Below are 9,311 nucleotides of genomic sequence, written 5' to 3'. Positions count from 1 at the left end.
GTGTGCAACAGTGTCTGTGACCGTGCTAATTGTGACACATTTGTTCTAAATTTAAGCCTACGCAGCATTCTTTTCGCAGCATTAATTTTATTTCGCATTACCCCCCTAATTACACAAGCAGACTGACAGATTTTGTGCTTCTCCTTTTTCATTGTTTGTCAATTGTTGTTTTCAGAATTGGTTGTTTTTTGTAACAACCCTTCTCGATCTTGCAGAGACTGATTGATTCACAGTGTGAATTACAGATTCATCAAACTCTCATCAGAAACGGGGCAATTCCCTATTTGTTTTAACAAATTTGTCAAAACATGTATTATGCACTGAGCGGTGTTTAACGCCTCCACAAGCTGACTGCATATCTTGCTAAACACCAGGGCCCTACAATCACCAGGGGTCTGTATGTCAACACAGGGTGATTGATCACATTTCATCTCAGTATCCCCACTAGTGGTGGCTTTAACCGTGCTTTTACCCCGTTTACCTCTTTTTACAGTAGCGGAGCTCGGTCGGTTCACTTTCACACATTGCACCCCCACATCGGTGGTGTCGTGTGCCACCCGGTTTGTCTTACTCAGGGCTTTTCTGGGCGCTGTGTTTCCCCTTTGTGTGACTGGTGGCTGTCTCCCCCGCTGTAGAACGGACCTCCCTTTATCAGCACGATCGGATCTCTTCACCTGTTTTCCACTTGACAAGCCTCTCAAGCAGGGCAATGCAGGCTGTGCCGCATTTTTAGCTATAATAAAACAAACATGTCAATTACACTTTATACAGTGACTTTTCACTACATTTCGAACAAATACAAAATATAATATTATTATTATTATTATTATTATTAATAACATTGGTAAAAACGGTGAATGTTACACACCTCCATTCAAAGTTTGCTCTGTGACTTGGGGTGGGTGGGGGAGTGCTTAGTTATGTGGGTTAAACAACTGTCAAATCAAAAAACAAACATTGGTCCCATAAATGTACACAATATAATGTTTTAGAAGATGTAATTAATTTATAATATGTAACAACTTGTTCTATGGCATACCATGAAATCTGAATAAAACTGGCCATTAAACACATTGCTTTGGCCCACCTTCAGAACACGTGTCTCCTGCGGTTTGGAAGGCGCTGTTCGGGACGTAGGCGTTGGGGGTTGCGAGTTCCACTCTCCGTGGTCCCCTGCGGGGTGCTCGGCCCGACAGTCTCGGCTCTGTTATTCTGTGCTGTAATATCTCGGTTCTCTCTCACCTTAAATTATACAAACCATGAACTATGCATGATATACTAACACTTTTAAACCCAACTCTATTACTATAAAAAACATTCTTACCATCAATACATGATAACGCATTTACTAGCTCTTCCTCATCAAATGGACCCCAGTCAGATGCCATTATGAAGAGTGTGTCCCTTCATATATTATATTGGATGTGTAAAATTAACTGCTTGGAGCGGCTTATTTATGGGGGGGCAAAATGGTATTTCATAATTTTTCTAAGAATCACACAAAATTGTATTCCACATAACATACCAGGAAACCGCCAAAAATGTTGTTCTTATTACAGAATTCAGTTGGGGCGGTATGTTGGGGTGTCTATTTCATTCCGATAAAGTTGATCTCCAACAGACATCTGTATCTATGCGTGCTATGGTCATGGTCTCACGTTCAAAACAACGTGTACACACTGGGTGAGGTGACCATTTGGAGAGATAAATTGTTATCACATATTTGTTATGGACACGAGCCTAATGGGTACAAATGACTGTACCCACGTGGCACCCATACACGCACCCAACTCCGCCCACACTCCTCCTCCTCTGTAGAGCCACTGCCCCCCATTTACCCACGTGTCCCCACACACGCCCCCAACCCCACCCACACCACGCCTCCTCTGTAGAGCCGCCGGCCACCATTTACAGTATAAAGAGCATGCTGGTAAACACAGAAAACATGTCACCCGTTCGGGACAGAACAGGTCTGCGGTAACTGGTGGAAACCCCCATAGCGCACTATGGCTACACCAGCTAAGAAGACACCCCCTAGCGACCACGCTGCTGATGAAGATGCGGGGGCACCTAACACAAAATTAAGATGGTCGGAAGACAGGGACCCAAAAGAGGTAACACTTTATTTTACTTTAAAAACGTGTTTAGAATATTATTATTAATTTTAAACGTATGCCGGTGTTTACATGCTGTTAGGCCGTATGTGTGTATATATAAATTTCAATGCAAAGTGAATTTAAATGCATGTTTTCTTCTTTGTATGTTTATCAAAAGAATAGTGTCAGCGCTCCTCCTCCGAGCCCCAGGGATGCTCTCCCAATGTCTGATGAAGACGAAGGTGTCAACACTGGTGATGAGTCTGAAGATGATGACAAGGACCATGAACATGGCAGGGAGGATAAAACCTCAGACACTGATGATGGAGTTGGACCATCAATGGAAAGAGAGGTAAATATAGAGGTCCTACAACTGTGTATAGTTGTGTACTTCTTTACTGACCGACACACATTACAGTTTTAAGTGTTATTTTCTTTTCTCTTCATTAGAATAGTGGAGTACCAGACACCAGTGATATGGATTCCTCTGTCAACTCTTTAAGACCCCGAACAAGATTGAACATTGCATGCTTCTGTTCTTGCCTTGCTAGAACCCACAAGAGTTTTGATTCAGACAGGGAAGTTCCGAGATATAATTGTAAAAACTATGATGATCATGTAACACTAGTGATGACACACACCATAAAGGGCATTATTGCGCTAGTGTTACAACATTGTATTGGCCGTGAATTAGTTGATAAGTGTGAGGCCTGTCTGATAGGTGACCCCAGCCAAGCACAGCATCTCTGTCTAACTTTAGATCACGAGCAAGGGAGTGTCTGGAGTAGTGTCGCTCTTATATGTAACAAAATAAGTGTCACCCACTTTCTAAATGTTGTGTTATGTGTTGCACGTGCCCTATGTGGGCTATGCATCACCAGACAGACTGAGAAAGAAGTGAAATCTCTTTTGCATAGCTTAGAAACATGCACTCTACCTTCGAGATGGTTAAGTGACTTGTTGGAAAGTGTAGATGAGTAAGTGATACAATTAATTGAGAAGGTTATAAATAACAAGCCTTATAAGATGTTTTACAAATTTGTTTTGCAATAAGACATTATATATATTTTTTCCAGAGAAAGAAAACTCCTGCTGCCGTGGGTTTATGTATACGTATGTTTGAGGAATCTCTGCTTGAAGATGCCATCCTCACTCTAATAGCTCACAAGTTTGGTGATTTGTATGACACTAGTAATCCTAATGTGACATTGCTGGTTGAGGATATTGTGAAAACAGTGGATGCCCTCCCCAACATGCTCAAGAGAATGCTGTATAAAGATCCACGTCCTGGTGTACCTGCTTTTACAGCTGTTCAAAAAGTTCTCCAGAGTTCTTTTGGAAACACCATCCCTATCATGACCAAGTCCAATATATATGTGTGTATTTAAAACTTGTATTTTTTAATTTACTAAAACAGTATCATAAGACAATATAACCTTAAAAACACAGTTTATGCTATAAAACATTACACCTCCACACAAGCAGGGTGAGGTACACTCGGACCCTCACCATGATGGATGTCACCCTAGCAAAATGGCTACCATCTTACCAAATGACCTATGACCTTACAAATGGTAACAAAATGGCTCCCATCTTACCAGATGACCTATGACCTTACAAATGGCTGACATCCAATATGGCCGATATCATCCAAGATGGCTGACAAGGGAGGGTAAAAGGGTAACCCTGGGGGTGATGGGAAGGAGAGAGAAGTTCCGGTTCAAAGGTGGGGGTAACCGGAAGGTGAGGTGGGCCTTCCGGTCTATGGTACGTAGGGAGGGCGGGACTTCCGGCTGTCAAAATTGTAAGTGATGCTGCCATCATACCGTTTGACATTGTCTCCAAGGTTCTCATCGTGAATAACAAACAAAATTCAAACTACCTTCTGGCCTGACCTTCTAGCTTGACCTAATCTTTCTTAAGTATACAAGAGAGAAAAACAGGTGTGAGAAAAGAATTTCTAACTTTCCTTCCATACATACATACATACATACATACATACATACATACGGAAAATAAATAATAGAATTTTGAATCACAATAAGATGTTATCAAGTACAGAAAAAGAAAATGTAATAAAATGTGATCTTAAATACATACAAATAAAGAAAATTGGTTTACTATTTCCAGATTCCTTTTTTGAAATACAATGACATGCATTACAAATGAGTATTTACATTATATTTACAGCCGGTGCTCGTGTGTCACTGTGTCCCTCAGGCTGTGGTAGGCGCTGACATATTGGGCAGCCAGGGTGGCTGTGTGTCCCTCCCCCAGGAGGACTGACCGTTTTTCTTTTTTCTAAGTTTTGTCACAGGTTGGGTGGGCATCCATTATGTTGTTACAGAATGTGTCCCTTATTTTGGGCTAAAGCTTTCCGTGGAGGGGAACGTGGATCAGTTTGTACCATTTTTGGGAAGATCTGCCTTGTTGGGGCGGAGCTGTGATCCAGGTGAACAGCAGATCGGGCATAGGTGGGCATGTGGGCAGAGGAGTAGGAAGGCCGGTCAAGCAAATAAGCTTGCTAAGGTACGCAGCAGCAGCAAGCAGCCCCCCCATCCAGCCAGCCAGCCAGTCTGGCTAGCAGTGACTGAGTGGTTGACAGACGGCAAGCAACGGAATGTACGTGCTCTGTGATGTCATAGCAGTCAGCTGAGAGAGGCTCGTGATGTCATCGCTGAGCTGTCTGTCTGTCTGTCTGTCTCTCTCTCTCTCTCTCTCTCTCTCTCTCTCTTCCTCTCAATTCAATTCATTTGTATTGTCAAAGCAATTGGACATACATACATACATACATACATACATATATATATATATATATATATATATATATATATATATATATACATACATACAAACATCCATACATGCTAGAAAGTCATTACTATGTTATCTTAAAGGCTAACTAAGCAGAACATATATCATTATAGAACAGAGTTCATAGGTCAACACATGGTTTTAGGGAACAGGCTCGTAGGTCATACCGTTTGACATTGTCTCCAAGGTTCTCATCGTAAATAACAAACAGAAATCAAACTATCTTCTGGGCTGATCTTCTAGTTTGACCGTATCTTTCTTAAGTATACAAGAGAGAAAAACAGGTGTAAGAAAATAATTTCTAATTTTCCTTCTACACATATATACATACATACATACATATGTAGCGTTATGTTGGGTGTATTTGGATAAGAGCATTTGGGCTCTGAGCTGAAGCACGGATCTAAAGAAGACCTCTCCCCCCCCCAAAGTTATCAGATTTCCTTAGCTCATCAGCTTGGAACTGGTTTGCATCAAAGTGACAGTTTTGGGGAGGATGGCACCGAGAAGAGGCCAAATAGTTTGGAATTCTGCTATGAGATGTCTGGAGAAAGGGGCCTGTAGGTGATAAAAACTCTTTGAAGTGGACGAGAGCCGAAATCCCGACATAGAGCTACGAACCCGGGCCAACCGGCATTTCCAAAAGATGGCATGGATTGACATCAGTCATAAATCAAGCCCCCCTCCAATAGGACACTGGGGGCTGAAACCGAAATCCAATCTCAAGAACTCAGGGACCAATCACCTACTGATCTGACAGACTTTAAGGAACAGCGGACAGTCTTTCTCTCTCTCTTTCTCTCACCTGAACCAGAAACTCGCTGCCACAGCTCAACCTGTAGCTCTGTTGCCAGAACCGGAATCAGAAACCAACCAAGTCTTTGCTGGCAACAGAAGAGTTAAACTGGGAGAAGGAGATTGAGCCGTACGAAGAATTCTTTTAAAGGACTTTATTAAATAAATAACTTTACAGACCCACCTGATCAGTGGAGTTTTACAGCTGGACAATTGACTAAGTCGACTGAATACGAAAGTGTCAGTCACTTAAATAGCTATTTGAGTCTTAAGAAACTTGACCCTTGGAATAAACAGGGCCCTGCTTTCCTCAAAGACTTTGTCTTCAAGTAACTACGGTGGAACCCTGCTTACAAAGAAGATTTTGTGCACAACCTTGGAGCATTCAAACCAGTGGAAAATCTGTTTGGAAAAGACTCTACATTCCCGAAACCCCAACTTACAGGTGCATCGACTGAGTGGAAGTTCTTGGACAAAGCCGAACCAGACTGCCTTTGTTCCAAACCACACAGACCTCGTGCCGAGTGCTGTTATCTGAGCCCGAAGGCAGAGAGGCCTCTCTGCGACGAAGTTCACATAAGTTTAACAGTTTGGAGTTTGTGATTCATGACATTTGAGAAATCAATTAGAAATGTTAATCTGTGATTCATAACTCTAGAATGTGTAATATCATTTAGTTTTCTTAAATATAAATGTGTGTTGCATTAAACTGTTTTGTTGATAATTTTAGAAATAAAATCTGTCAACCCCGAGAAATATCTTCTCATTCCTGTTTAACTGTTTAGTCTGAAATTGACACAAGTTAATAGACATTAGATTATTGGTGGCCCTGCCTATCCTTAATCATTGAATAATAATCAGTTAAGGGAAATTGTGGTAACAAATAGGATCTTTCTCGGCACCTAAACGTAAATGAGACTGATATATATATAACGAGAAGTTACCCGACATAAAAACTAACCTGCGTAGTTATTTAATGTCTGACTAATAATACTAACGAGAGACTCACCTTCGTCTTACTAACCGGTATTGTAGTCAATGTGTTTATAACCTTTTTTGTTTAACGATTTGTTAAACGGAATGTACGTGCTCTGTGCTGTCATAGCAGTAAGCTGAGAGAGGCTCGTCATGTCATCGCTGAGCTGGCTGGCTGGCTGGCTGGCTCTCTGTGTGTGTGTGTGTGTGTGTGTGTGTGTGTGTATGTGTGTCTCTCTGTCTGTCTGTCTGTCTGTCTCTCTCTCTCTCTCTCTCCCTCTCAATTCAATTCATTTGTATTGTCAAAGCAATTGGACATGCATACATACATACATACATATATATGGAAAATAAACAATATGTGTACATCTCTTTCGGCATTAGTGGTGCCCTCACAGATGTGCAAGTTACATGACAGACAGACAGACAGACACACACACACTTTCACACACAGACAGACAGACAGACAGACAGACACACGCATATTATGGGTCTTTGTTGGGTAGTGAAATGGGTAGCATCAGTCGCAGTGTGGGTAATGTCAGGGAGCCAATCATAGTCCCCGTTATTTGCATATCGTGGCGCAAAGCATTCTGGGAAAAGCAACTAAACACGTTTAGTCATGTATTTGTCCATAGTTTACACATGAGTGAAAGAGACAGTATGACGTATTGAGCACCTAGGATTCCTCATGTGTATGTGAGGGGCAGAGGAACCGGATCCCAAGTGTGCGTCCCAGGTGCTATAGGTTTCAAAGCATGCAGGGGAATAGGCACCCCACCCTGACACTTACAGAAGACTGGATAGGGAGATATAAATAGCAATGGGGAGACTCTTGTACTTGGTGTGGCTCTATCCATATAGTGGGGCCAGCAGCCACTTAGCAGGTGCAGCAATAGAAGCTCAGCCTGGGGAGACTGGATTTAGCATTTCCTCTCCATTTTGATAACTATCCATAATCATTTCTGCAAAATACTTCTATGATACCTATGTATGTTTTTTACTTGTACTATATTATACTATCAAGTATCAGTGTACACATACAATGTGACCTGTTACATTAATACAGAGGCCACGGAAGGCCAGATCACTAATAGCCACTGTCCCCTGATATTACACTTTTTCACAATCACTTTGGCACTCATTTCAGAACCTTGATGTCATTTTTCAAAACTCTAGACACTAAACTCACACCCGATGATCAAAATGCACATTTTTCAAAACTCTAACACTTTTTTACAATTGCTTGGATACAATACACATCAACCTCAGATCATTTGTTCATTGAACTAAAATGACACAACTTACATCAAAGTATTACCATTTCAAAATGCAATTCACACATTACATCTGAGATCACTGTCTATTCATTTCATTACAGAGATCTAACTATCAATTGATACAGCTGCTCAAAATGATAAGTGACTGTTGCATTACTCTTAATGCATAGTTTTATGGAAACTGACAAACAGTATTCCATGTTTCGATCATGAAAGTTTCAGGATAATGAGATCCATTGACACCAATAACCGAGGAGCATGGTTTCTTAGGGTTACCATAGACTTGACTGTGTCTTCTTGTTTGTGAAGGAACAGGACTGTGTTTTCCTGTCTGGGTTCCCGCAGGCTTAAGTGGGTTTGACCTACTATTAGAAAAAAAAAAAAAAAGGAGCGCTAATTAATTGTTCAATATCTGATACGCCGGTGATAATATAAAATAACGTGTTTATAGTTTATAGAAGTTTATAGTGTTTATGGTAAATGAAGAAAAGTCATTAAGTTATATACAAGTTCTATAAATGCAAACATTGAAAAGCATGTTTGTTGTTATTCCTATATAGGATTTAGTATTATTTGTGTTTTCTTGTTTTTTGCTATGTTTTCTCCCCTGTCGTTTATTGTTATTTTGCGGGCTTGCACGCCTTGGTTGTTGTGTACAAAACGATACATAGAAAATGGGAAAACGTGTTACTGTGTGGGAACAGCTCTAGTAAGACGGGCGACCCGCCACTTAAAGGTACACATGTAAGGTACATGTATGATAACTATGGAGTGAAGCGGTGCGTTTGACTGGACAATAGGTGACAGAAAATTAAGGTTTCCAGAAGATGGGACTTTTGATTCAGATAGACTTGAGCACCTAAAAACGGTTTTGCAAAATAGGAATACAAAGCATTAAGAAATGAGAAACCAAAGCTAGCTATCTTAAAACATTTGTTAGAGAAAAGAAAGAAAAGACAACAGGCATAATTCAATCTGAATGCCCCGAAGACAAATTAAAAATATATATATATATGTTTTTCAGTATAAATGACAGTCCTCAAGATACTGAAGGAAAATTACTAGATAAGTAATAAATAAGGGTAGTTTGAGACACTGCAGGTCAATATGACATGCCAACCAAAACCATGGTATCTGAATTTACTATGGATATAAATTAATATGTGTCTCTTTGTATGTTTGTACGTTTTCAGTTTGCGCAAGGTAAATGTCCATATTTTGACTTTTTCATGTACTGTATAGTCCAGAATATGACTAAGAGAGTCATAAGTCACAAATAGTTACAGAATGATAGCTAAAAAACGCCAGTTAAATATGTTGTAATAACAGACCTACAAGAAAGTCAGCATTT

Source organism: Amia ocellicauda, unplaced genomic scaffold (assembly GCF_036373705.1).
Source record: "Amia ocellicauda isolate fAmiCal2 unplaced genomic scaffold, fAmiCal2.hap1 HAP1_SCAFFOLD_34, whole genome shotgun sequence".
Lineage (NCBI taxonomy): Eukaryota > Metazoa > Chordata > Actinopteri > Amiiformes > Amiidae > Amia > Amia ocellicauda.
The sequence above is the reverse complement of the archived record's forward strand: the minus strand, read 5'-3'. Positions refer to the sequence as shown.